Here is a 13,063-nt window from a genome sequence, read left to right as displayed (position 1 = left end):
GGGCTCTGTGTGTTAGGTTGTTGTGTGTTGTATATTGTGTGAAAGTGGTTAGCATGTAGGCATGGAGAGTTGTGTCCCGGTGGCCAGTGGCCAGTACTGTTGATGACAGGGCCAAGTTCTCACAGCTGCAGTGCCAAACACAATGCATCCCAGCAAGACACAATCCAGCAGTAATCCATAGTAATTGTTCAGATGTAATATCTGTCGCCATCTAAAAGATGGACATGGCATGAATGTGGGCCCAGGCATACAAACAGTACACAGGTGGAAGTACCCTAGACAGAGAGTGTATAAAATGTTACTGTCAAATGGACACACCTTTGGAATTGTACATACAGGTTAGCAGCACATTAGTTGGCTGTGTAGTATGGAATACTATGTAGTCTGGCCAAACACTAGCAGACCACAAAAGGCACAGGTGTGAAGTACTGATAAACTGCTGATGTCCCGGCAAAAGCCAGCATAAGTAGAATGTCCTACATATATCTGTGAGTCAGCTGCAAGTAGCTTCCATAGCACACATACACCCAGCTTACCCCACCTCCAGCCACAAGTACCTCATAGGTTTTATCCCTGCTATTGAGAATGAGTACAATATGACCCCCACCTCTGTATGGGAATAGCCATAGAATGCAGCTTGCTGAACAGGTGTCCCATGCAGGTGTGTCCCTAGCTGTAAGAAGCACCCTGCCAGCATCCACACCAATGGATCAATAAGGACAGAAACCATTGACATTAGCACTTTGCATACCTACCCTGTCACCCCAGGGGAATATAGTGGCTTGCAGCTTGGGACTGTAGGAGTAACACAATGCACGAGCCTGCTACAGATGGCCTGCGTCACTACCAAATGTCCTACAGTCCTCTGTCAAAGACCTGTGTCTCACCCGTACTGCCAATGTATGTTATCTCATGGACTCCCAAATAACAACATAATAGCCCACAGAACACAAATGCAAGGCCATGTCGACAAATCCCAGTAGCATGTCCACCATGTCCTACTGCATGAACTGTGGACCAACCCCTAAATACTGCTGAGCTGAAGTGATAACTACAGGGATACTTATCAGATAATGTTTGCATAATGTTCGGAAAAGGATAGAATAATGGGGGGGGGGTAGAAGCATGGATGCCGTGGAGTGTGTGAAGTCTGAAATTCAGATGTGTACACATACTATCCCTGCCTGCAAACACAGGAATGGGTGGCTACAAACCTGCTTGTAAACCACAATGTGAAGGGGTAATGACCAGAAATATGAGCCCTGCCTCTGGGTGACCTGTATAAATTTGTACAGCTGCGAGCTATGGCCACAGTAGGATATGGCCATACCTTCATGTCAATGGATGTACAAGCATGGGATCCTCAGCCACCACAGTACCTAGGTGCTGAACCATTTACACAGACCCATCACCAAGTGTGTGCAGCTCCCCCTCCAGAATGGCATGATTGTGCAAGAATACGTAGGCTGCAGACCACAATACTGGACACAGCTTCATTCATCTTGTGTTCCCCAGGAAGTTACTGCAAGTAGATATGTATACCTGTCAGTAGTTGCTGACATAAAACATCACAGAGTAAAACATATGTCTGAATATTTCTGCTAACACCAAAGCCATGTAGCAGAAGCAGCACAGACACAATTAGTTACAGTATCCCACTATCCTTTGCCCATTGTTACCCAATATTATCAACCGATGCACAGATATCCTGCAGAAACAGGTTTCTAGCTGTAGGTGTAGGACACAAATGCCTGCACTGGAGTACAACCTACCTGGAATGGATTCACACATCCAATACAGAAGGTTATACTGGGCATGCTCCCACACTTAGAAAAATGAATCCCATGTCTGTCATGTCTGACAATAAAATACTGAAAGGTCATACTGGGCATGCTCCCACTCTTACAGAAATGAAACCCATGTCTGGCAACAACAGTGGACTATACATATCTGTCAGTTGGAGATGCCTGTGCACACACTCTACATTGCACACCAGTCATGCTTTGCACACACATCAGATAGGAATACACACATATATCCAAGGACAACACACTATAATAGGCCAAACATACACATACATAGATGTGTAGAAGAGAGTGACAGACAGTAACAAAGAGCTTCCCATCATGATGCCTGTCCCACTCAGCACACATCCGCTTGGCCAATACCACATGATGTGCAAATGTCTATCACTGTAGACATTTGCTTTTGGTATCCCTCAGCACTATAGTGTCTGTGGTGCTTGTGATAACTGTGTAACATGACTGTACAAGTCATTATTCATCTAACAGTTGTATACAGGTTCCTGTTAAATGTAAACCTGTGTGCGACTGAGTGCTGTGTGTGCTTCCAGATGAATAGTTTATGGCCCATTCACACACACTGCACTCCCCATTGCCCTCCTTTGTCAAGCCTGCTGATGTCATTCACCTTGAAATTTACCTTTGGGGAAGGAGCCACCTTATAAGCTCCGTGGCACGTACTGTAACTGGGTAATGCTATAGTGTGATATACTAGTTAAATAGGAGTTCTAATCCCAGACATGGTGACTGTGTGTGTGTGTGTGTATGTGTGTGTAGGGATCAATGCTTTTGAGGCCAGTCACAGTCACTACACTGTACATTGCCCTACTTTGGCAAGCCTGCTGATGTCATTCACTGTGAAATACACCTTTGGGGAAGGAGTAGCCTTAGATGCTCTGTGGTGCATGCTATAACTGCATAATGCTAAAGTGTGGTGTACGAGTTCTAATCCCAGACATGGCAACTGTGAGATTGTGTGTGTGTGTGTGTGTGTGTGTGTGTGTGTGTGTGTGTGTGTGTGTGTGTGTGTGTGTATGTGTGTGTGTGTGTGTGTGTAGGGAATCAATGCTTTTGAGGCCAGTCACAGTCGCTACACTGTCCATTGCCCTACTTTGGCAAGCCTGTTGATGTCATTCATCTTGAAATACATGTTTAGGGAAAAAGTAACCCTATAAGCTCTGTGGTGCATGCTATAACTGTGTAATGCTATAGTGTAAGGTATTAATTAAGTAAGAGTTCTAATCTGAGACATGGCAACTGTGAGACTCTGTGTGTTTGTGTGTGTGTAGGGATCAATGCTTTTAAGGCCAGTCACAGTCACTACACTGTACATTGCCCTACTTTGGCAAGCCTGCTGATGTCATTCACCTTGAAATACACCTTTGGGGAAAAAGTTGCCTTATAAGCTCTGTGGCATGTGCTATAACTGTGTAATACTATAGTATGATGTACTAGTTAGGTAAGAGTTCTAAGCCGAGACATGGCAACTGTGAGACTGTGTGTATGTATGTGTGTGTGTGTGTGTGTGTGTGTGTGTGTGTGTGTGTGTGTGTGTGTGTGTGTGTGTGTGTGTGTGTGTGTGTGTGTGTGGAGGGATCAATGCTTTTGAGGCCAGTCACAGTCACTACACTGTCCATTACCCTACTTTGGCAAGCCTGCTGATGTCATTCACCTTGAAATACACTTTTGGGAAAAACTATCCCTATAAGCTCTGTGGCACGTGCTCTAACTGCGTCATGCTATAGTGTGATGTACTAGTTAGGTAGGAGTTCTAATCTCAGACATGGCAACTGTGAGACTCTGTGTGTGTGTGTGTGTGTGTGTGTGTGTGTGTGTGTGTGTAGGGATCAATACTTTTGAGGCCAGTCACAGTCACTACACTGTCCATTATCCTACTTTGGTAAGCCTGCTGCCATTCACCTTGAAATACACCTTTGAGGAAAGAGTAGTCCTATAAGCTCTGTGGCACGTGCTATACCTGCATAATGCTATAGTGTGGTGTACTAGTTAGGTAGGTGTTCCAATCCCAGACATGGCAACTGTGAGACTGTGTGTGTGTGTGTGTGTGTGTGTGTGTGTGTGTGTGTGTGTGTGTGTGTGTGTGTGTGTGTGTGTGTGTGTGTAGGGATCAATGCTTTTGTGGCCAGTCACAGTCACCACATTTTCCATTGCCCTACTTTGGCAAGCCTGCTGATGTCATTCACCTTGAAATACACCTTCTAGGAAAAAATAATCCTATAAGTGCTGTGGCACGTGATGTAACTGTGTAATACTATAGTGTGATGCACTAGTTAGGCAGGAATTCTAATCCCAAACATGGCAACTGTGAAACTCTGTATGTGTGCTTGTTTGTCTGTGTAGGGATCAATGCTTTTGAGGCCATTCACAGTCACTACACTTTCCATTACACTAATTTGGCAAGCCTGCTGTTATTCACCTTGAAATACATCTTTGGGGAAAGACTAGCCCTCTAACCTCCATGGCATGTGCGAAAAATGCAGTACACTATAGTAGCAATACCATAGCTAGGCAGGGGTTTGAATTTCAGTACTGTCAAGTGTGTGTGTTTGTCATCAGTATCCTGTGTGGAGGTAGTTGTGATTGTGTAATGACAGGACTCATTGTGGGTGGGTTTTGCAAATTTCTGATATTGAGGACCTACTATATGTCAAAATGTCCACTTTACAAGGACAACAGATGTCAAACTGCAGAGATGCTGGTGTAGACAATCCATACCCCTCCATGTGACAGTATGGACTGGGGAACAATATGGGCAACCCTTGTATTACCCAGAGAGCACTCTCCACCCATGTCTCATACACAAACACACTTGGCTAGGCAACAACCACTATGTTGGTAGTTCCCTGCATATTGCTCACAGATAGTAACCACGGTGTGATTGCTGTGGACTACAGAGGGCATGGCACCCTGTTCCATCCCTACAATAGGCAAATAATTGCTTACAGTGGTCCTAAGCTATGTTCCCCACTGGACACCTGCAACAACTGTAGAGTCAGCAAATGTAACCCACAAATGAAATACCATGCCTTATACACATGCCCTGTATGGACAGATGCCACTAACACCAGTGAATACCTCTATCATGCTGTCAATATAGATGCAGGATCAGCCTCAGTTCCATAGCCAGGTCTTACCACATGAGGTCAGGAATGCCACATCAGATGATAATCTCTCCACACAACATGCCCAGATACCCCAGGTACACTTCCACATGTCACAGAACATGCATGTGGGACATGTGCACAACCCAGACACCGTTCATGTTATGGAATATAGAACACATACATGGCAAGTATTGCACAGCACTGGCCACCCACAATAGTAACCCAGATGAGTGGATGGTGAATACAATACCCACCTGTGTGGGCCAATCCAGGGACTACACCCCTGAGCCACAATGCAGACCACTGACATGTGACCTGATGCCAAGGTATACCCTTTGCCTAGCCTTGTACAGCCTTCTGGCACAGTCGACTACTACACACTTGTGAAGCAATGAACCCATGCATGTCAGTACTGGCAAATCTGTGTCTGTGTGTGGAGATTAATGACTTGGAAGCCATTTACACTCACTATACCTCCCATTGTCCTAATGTAGCATGCCTTCTGATGTCAGTCACCTTGACATACCCTTTGCCCATATATCAGCCCGATAACCTCTGTGGTGCATGTGATACCAGTGCAATACTGCACTGTAGCAAACTAGTTAGTTAGGAATTCTAATCCTGACCCTGCGAACTGTGATAATGTGTGTGAGTCCCTGAGAGAGTGTGGTTGTGTCTTCCTTGACACCTGCTTTTGTGGACAGACACATGTACTACACCTACCTTATCCCTCCTTTATCACTGTTGCTGATGTCACTCACCTTCAAAGATACCTTTGGACAGTTCTCCAACATGTAAGCTCTGTGGTACATGTAAAAATTGCATAAAAATGTAATACCAATACATAGTTAGGCAGGTTTGAAACCCTGTACTGGTAAGTGTGTGACCCAAACATGTGTATCTCTTACACTCCTACTTTATTACTTTGTCTATGTCTGTCTCTCTCACTAACTTTCTGGTGGATGTGGAACAATACACCTGGTTTGTTAGGCAGCAGCTTGTGTTTTGTAAGTTATGTTCATTATCAGCTGATGTCCTGTGCATGAATTGCAGTCCTAGCTGATTGCATGTGGAACAGCTGTGGTAACCTTCCCATAGCCAATTGCATGAAAACACACTCCTATAACTAGGAACATCATGTGGATGTTGGCCCTTTTCATTCACTGTGAGCAGGACGTCATGTCAGTGTTTGGCAAACAGCATCACAAAGGGTAGTGGGATATACCTCTTAAAACATACAGTGTGGAGACAGGCCAACAAACAGGAGGAGGATGCTCCAGACATGAGGACAGAATGTAAGTCTTGCTCTTCTACATTTGAAGTAATGTTGGTTTAACAGGGTTTGTGTGGATATGGCTGGTCTACATGATTTAATATCTGTCATGACAGTGTTATGTGGTTGAGGAAACTCTCACTTGTAGGGCTGTCTGCAGACTGGCCAGTGTTTGAAGTTTTACATGTATTGTGTTACTCACACATGTCCTATCTATAGAAATGCAGTAGCATACTCTGAGGATTGCAGTCAGTACATGATGACAGCCATGTAAGTTACTGACTTCATATCCCTCAGAAGACATATGTCACAACAAACCCTGTTGCACCAGTAAATGTATGAGTTTATCACAGCAACATGTCAATATTGGCCCTGTGTTTGTGCCTGCAGCCACAACTCTGTCAACCTTTGTACATATGTCATGCAGTAAGAGCTGCATATGTTCAGTACACCATTATTTACTGATGTCATACCTGATAACAAGCCAGTGAGATATCAGACTGCTAGACATTTTATGTATAGTAGGGCTTGTATTTGAGGACAAAACCTGGACATTCTGTTCTAGTGTGTACAGTAGTGGGGTCTGTGTACTTATGGTGATTGTTGGCAGAGTGTGTATTGTGAATATGTACCCTGTCCTGTGTACAGACTGTGGTAGATGTCATTGTTCTTGGTCCTGTTCCATCTGATGTTGCATGCTGCTCCAGTGTATGGTACCCTATCAGCATACATGTTTGTAGGACCAAACTGACACATGTACCATACCATAGTCAGGCATCGGAATACACTGTGTATTGGCCCAGTATATGTAGTGTTAGTGTGTGAGTGGCACATATGAGGATGGTGTTGATCACACAGTCCATATACTGTAATATTAAGCATGCTTAACATATGTGACTGTGACTGTGATCAGATTGGTTGTGCTTTCACACAGGTGTCTGTTACTCCATGCTGTTACATGCCTGTAGAGTCTGCTATATTTGCAGGTACATGTGTATTCCCCCATAAAAAATGTAGGCCAGTGTTGTGGCAGTCTGCCTGTAGTTTGTACAGTGCTTTGTGACATGCCTAGCAGTTCAGTGTACTTACCCAGTGTGATGCTATATCCAGATATTTGTAAGATGTACTGTTGCCGGGCTGTACAGATGTATGTCACTAATTAGTGGGTAGTATGTGGGCTTCATACCTCTGCTTCTCTGGTTATTATGTGTCAGGACAGACAGGATTGTGTGAATGCATAAACTGTGTGAGCTTATCGATTCCAGTATTTTCATGATATCCCCATTTACATGGCTGTAAACATCCACTTTGTCAGGCTTGGTACACACATCTTGCACTAAGGGGTTCTGTGTATACCGATGGACTGACCAGAGTGTGTCAGACTGTCCACATTTATTGGTCATATCTCTACTGTATTCTACAGCGTGTGTCAGACTGTCCACATTTATTGGTCATATCTCTGCTGTATTCCACAGGATCATTACTGTGATATCTGTGGTACTGCACTATGATGATCTTATGATGTCTGCCAGGCATTTATATCATGTTATCGAAAGATGAAAATAGCGAACGCTATTTCATCGGCCGCAAAGCATCTAAACATGAAAATATCGAACATTCAGAACAGCAAATTTTTTCCCATGGAAAAAATTTGCTGCTTCGAAACACATACACACAACACAGGCACATCAAACAAACAGCAACCACACACATACACTTAAATTCCTACATCTAATGCTACACTAAACTAAACATACACTACTGTCTCCCCACTTACCTTAACCCAAACCCTAACCCTAAGATCCGTCACTATCGCACACTCATCTAACCCGTGCCCAAACCCTCACTTAAACTGCCCATAACCCTGAAGTCTGTCACTAATGCACACACGCTTAACCCACGCCCTAACCCTAACTCACTTAACCCGCCCCTAACCCTAATGTACAAACAATCACACACTTACCTGAACCCAACCCGTAACTTTCCACCACAGCGCTAAGAATAGCGAAGCCACAGAAACAGCCAACCAAATTCTTTCCTGAGGAAAGAATTCACTGTTCTGCAGCTTCGCTATTCTTAGCATTCACTGAATAGTGTTTGATATCAGAACATTCAAAGTTTTAATAGTTCGATGTTCTGATATACACCCTCTTTCAGTACCTGATGGTGTATATGTCAATATCAGATGTGACTTCACACACAACATTTCTGTTAAGACAATCCCTGTTACAGTAGCAACAGTCTACATTTATACCTGCAATACTTACATGACATCCCCTTGCACTAAGAGGTTGTGACTATTGGTGCTGAGGTATGACTCCACTATATGTTATAGACATATGTTATACACACACACACACACACACACACACACACACACACACACATATATATATATATATATATATATATATATATATATATATATATATATATATAAATGTTTACATATATACAGTTATTATCATATTGTCATTCAAATATATTGCATTCTGAAGAAGTTCTACCACCTATAAAGAACGAAAGCTTAATTATCTGTTCTTAGTCTGCGTATTTTTATTTATTTAGATATTTAAAAGTTTATCTGTTGTTGCAGCTGCTTTTCATTGTATTTATTTATTTTTTTTAAATTTAGAAGTTCAGAAAGTATATATATATATATATATATTTTTTTTTTTTTTTTACTTATTCTGCCCTTCATAGCAATTCAGGCAGTTTATATCATAGTTGTACAGTTTGAGCATTTTTAATCTGTTGCTTTCATCTAGTGGCCTTTTATTTATAACAGTTAGATTAACTTGTTTTACAGCATTATAGAAAGCCTCAGGAAGTGATGTAACTCTGTCAGGAAGCAGCTTTCTTTCTAGCCCTCATGAAGTGCAGTCATGATCTTCTTTTTCCAGGCCCTGGCATTCACATCTTCTGTAAGTAATTTGCATGTTGTTAAGTCTTTGTATTTAGAAGTGCTGTATATTGTATATATTCTGATATGTTGCTATTTGTATTGTGTTGCAGTTTTACAAAAAAAGTATTAAAGTTAAGAAATCTCAGTAAAGCTACAAGAAACCCTGATTATTTTGCATATTGGATTTTCTTAAACTGTTAAGCTGTCCGTTTAGCTGTACTACGCCTCACACAGTACTGTGAGAATGGAACAGTAAAAAGGAGATCCTTGCAGTCCTGAATACAAGAGGTCACTGCACTGCAAATATGAGTCTGAAAAATATAAACCTGAGGATATGTCCCCCATGACACAGCATGGCAGGGAGAACAGCTGTAGTGTCCCGAAAGATGATACATGGTCACATGGCTCCAAATCATCGAGATCCAGTAAGATGTCCTCAGCATGTTCCTTAGCAATCAGAGCTCATACCAAAGCAGATGTGGCACATGCCCAACCTGCATTTGCTGAAAAAGAAGCCATTATGATGCGACAAAAGGCAGAATTGGAAGCTAACCTACATATTTTTCAGTGCCAGAGCACAGCTGCTGCGGTAGCAGCAGAGGCCGCTGCTTACCTGGAAGTCGATTCATCAGTAAGCGAGATAACTCACTTAGAACCAGAAGTCCCAGAGAAACCTCTCTCCTCTGCTGAATGTCCAAGTGAGTACATCCAGAAACTTACTAGTATGCATGCAAGCCAGCAGTCACCTGAGATTATGCAAGGAGAATCCAGCCCAAATCCAGCAGATTTCCCGAGTATGCCTTATCAGTCTTGTGATGTCAGCAGTGTCAAACCAACAAATGAACAACCTCCAGAGCTCCTTAGAAATGGAAATCCAGGACTCCCACTACCACAGCCTAAAGATTACATGCCTAAACATCAAAACATACAAGATGTCACAAAGTATCTTATCTGCAAAGAAATGGTTAACTCAGGTTTCATCAAGTTTGACGACTGTCCAGAAAACTATTGGGCATGGAAGTCCTCCTTTTTGAGTCAACTGGAGAGATAACTTTGGTGGCTGCAGAAATGCTGGTCTTAATGGTAAAATGGTTGGGCAAAGAGTCAGCAGAGCATGCAAAAAGCATGTGTAGAGTACACTTATTTAACCCTCTGGCAGGACTTAACATGGCATGGCAGAGGTTAGAAGAAAGGTATGGCTCACCTAAAGCAACTGAAGGTGTTCTACTGAAAAAGCTTTAAGCCTTCCCCAAGTTGAGCAATAAAGACAATATAAAATTACAACAGCTGGGCAATCTTCTTCTAGAAATAGAGTATGCTAAAGAGGAGGGCTATTTGACAGGGCTTTCCTATTTAGACACTGCTCGTGGTACTAATCCAATAGCGGATAAACTACCATATACCTTGCAACAAAAGAGGGTATCTATTTGGAGCTAAATACAAAGAGTAAAATTGAGTAGCTTTTCCCCCTTTCTTTGTATTTTCTAGGTTCGTTCAGCAGCAAGCAAGGATTAGGAGCGACCCCAGCTCTGTGCCTTCATTAGCAACCATAATCCACCACCCAGATCTGAAAAGCCTTCTAGACATCATGGTAATACTTCTGTGTTCACACACAAAACAGTTGTACCTTCAAGGGCCACAAACTGTCAAGACAGCAGCAAGGTGAGCCCTATAGAAAGTCCTGATAGACAATGCCCAATTCACTGGAAGCCTCATCCTCTAAAAAGGTGCAAAGGGTTTAGAGGTAAGCCCATTGAGGAGAGAATGTCCTTTCTTAAACAAAATGGCATCTGTTTCAAGTGCTGTGAATTTGCTAAGCATATAGCTAAAGACTGTAAAATATCAGTCGAGTGCACAGAATGTAGCAGTGAGAAACACATAGTTGCCTTACACCCTGATCCACCTCCACAACCAGCAGGGATGGTAGAAGCCAGGAAAGAGCAGGGCAGGGAGCAAAAAGAGGATTCCCCTTCTTCAGTGATGTCTAAGTGCACTGAAATCTGTGACCAAGGTAAAAATCCACGGTCATGTGCTAAAATCTGTTTAGTCACTGTGTATCCCACTGGGAAAAAAGACAAAACAGTGAAGATGTATGCAGTTCTTGAGCAGAGCAACAAATCACTTGCAAGGTCAGACTTTTTCGATATCTTTAACATTAAAATAACTGCAGCTCCCTATACTCTAAAGACATGTGCAGGCATTATGGAAACTGCAGGCAGAAGAGCCATAGACTTTGTTATTGAATCTTTTGATAAGGAAAAATGATTCCTATTAACTTCACTGATAGAGTGTGACATGATACCTGATGACAAGTCAGAAATTCCTTTTCCAATGGTGGCTTATCATCACCCTCACCTCTGCCCAATTGCTCACCTCATTCCAGCTGTTAATTCTGGTGCTTCTATCCTTTTGCTTCTTGGAAGAGACATTTTAGAAGTACACAAAGTGCATGAGCAAATTACTGGACAGGTCAAAGCCCCTTATGCTCAGAGACTTGACTTGGGGTGGGTCATTGTAGGAGAAGTGTGCCTGGAATCAGCTCACCAGCCAAACAGCATAAGCTCCTTCAAGACGTCTGTGTTAACAAATGGCTGCACATCCTTTTTCAGTCCATGCCAGAACAATTTTACTATTAAAGAAAACTTTAATAATTTAACATGGTTTTGGGACTCTTTTTCACACAGCAAAGAAGATACCAGCTTTAACACAGAAACTGACAATCTAGGGGTTTCAGTGTTCCAGAAATCAAAGGATGATGATAAACAAGCCCTGTCCATAGAAGATCAAGCCTTTCTCCAGATCATGGACAGAGAGACTTTCCAGGATGATAATACCAGTTGGGTGGCCCCTCTGCCATTTTGCACACCCAGGTATCGCTTACCTCGTAATAGAGAACAAGCCATGACGTGCCTGAACTCTCTTCGTAGAACCTTACAAAAAAAAGCTGAAGGTAAAAACAGATTTCATGGAATTCATCAAAAGTTTACTGGATAATGATCACACTGAAATTGCAGGACCACTGGACCAAGGTAAAGAACACTGGTATCTGCCAATGTTTGGTGTTTACCACACACACAAACCTGATCAAATAAGAATTGTGTTTGATTCCAGTGCAGAATGTAAAGGTATTTCTTTAAATAAGGTACTGTTAAGTGGTCCTGATCTAAACAATACTCTACTACGGGTCCTCATGCACTTTAGGAAAGAGCCCATAGCCTTCATAGCTGATGTGCAGCAGATGTTTTACTGTTTTCTGGTGAGAGAGGACCACCAAGATTATTTACGTTTTCTCTGGTACAAAGATCATGACACAGACAAAGAAGTAGTGGAGTACAGAATGAGAGTACATGTCTTCGGCAACAGTCCCTCTTCTGCTGTGGCTATATACTGTATGCATAAAGCTGCCCTAAATGGAGCTGAACATTACAGACAAGATTCCAAGCACTTTGTGCTGAGACATTTCTATGTAGATGAAGGACTCACATCTGCTAGCACTCCTGAGATAGCAACTGATATTCTCAACAAAACAAAGCAGATGCTGGCAAAATCTAATCTGCAGCTTCATAAGGTTGCTTCTAATAGCGAAAAAGTCATGGAAGCCTTTCCGGAAGAAGACAGAGCTAAAGACCTTTAAGATCTTTGTCTGGGTACAGACTCCCTTCCTCTTCAGAAAAGTTTAGGACTAGGGTGGGATCTAGAAACAGCTTTGTTTTTCAGGTCTCTTCAGAGGAAAAACCCTTCACCAGAAGAGGAATCTTAGCTACCATGACAGTCTTTATGATCCCCTTGGGTTTGTTGCACCAGCGACTATAAAAGGTAAGGCCTTAGTCCGTGAACTGTCATCTGGGAAATCGGAATGGGATGCATTACTCCCACAAGACAGACTGAATGAGTGGATTCAGTAGAAGGAGTCTTTGCAGGCTTTGAAGATACCCAGATGTTATGGGCCTGTTTCACT

Source organism: Protopterus annectens, chromosome 10.part0 (assembly GCF_019279795.1).
Source record: "Protopterus annectens isolate FY-2018-M chromosome 10.part0, PAN1.0, whole genome shotgun sequence".
Classification (NCBI taxonomy): Eukaryota; Metazoa; Chordata; order Ceratodontiformes; family Protopteridae; genus Protopterus; species Protopterus annectens.
This window is presented reverse-complemented; position numbering follows the sequence as displayed.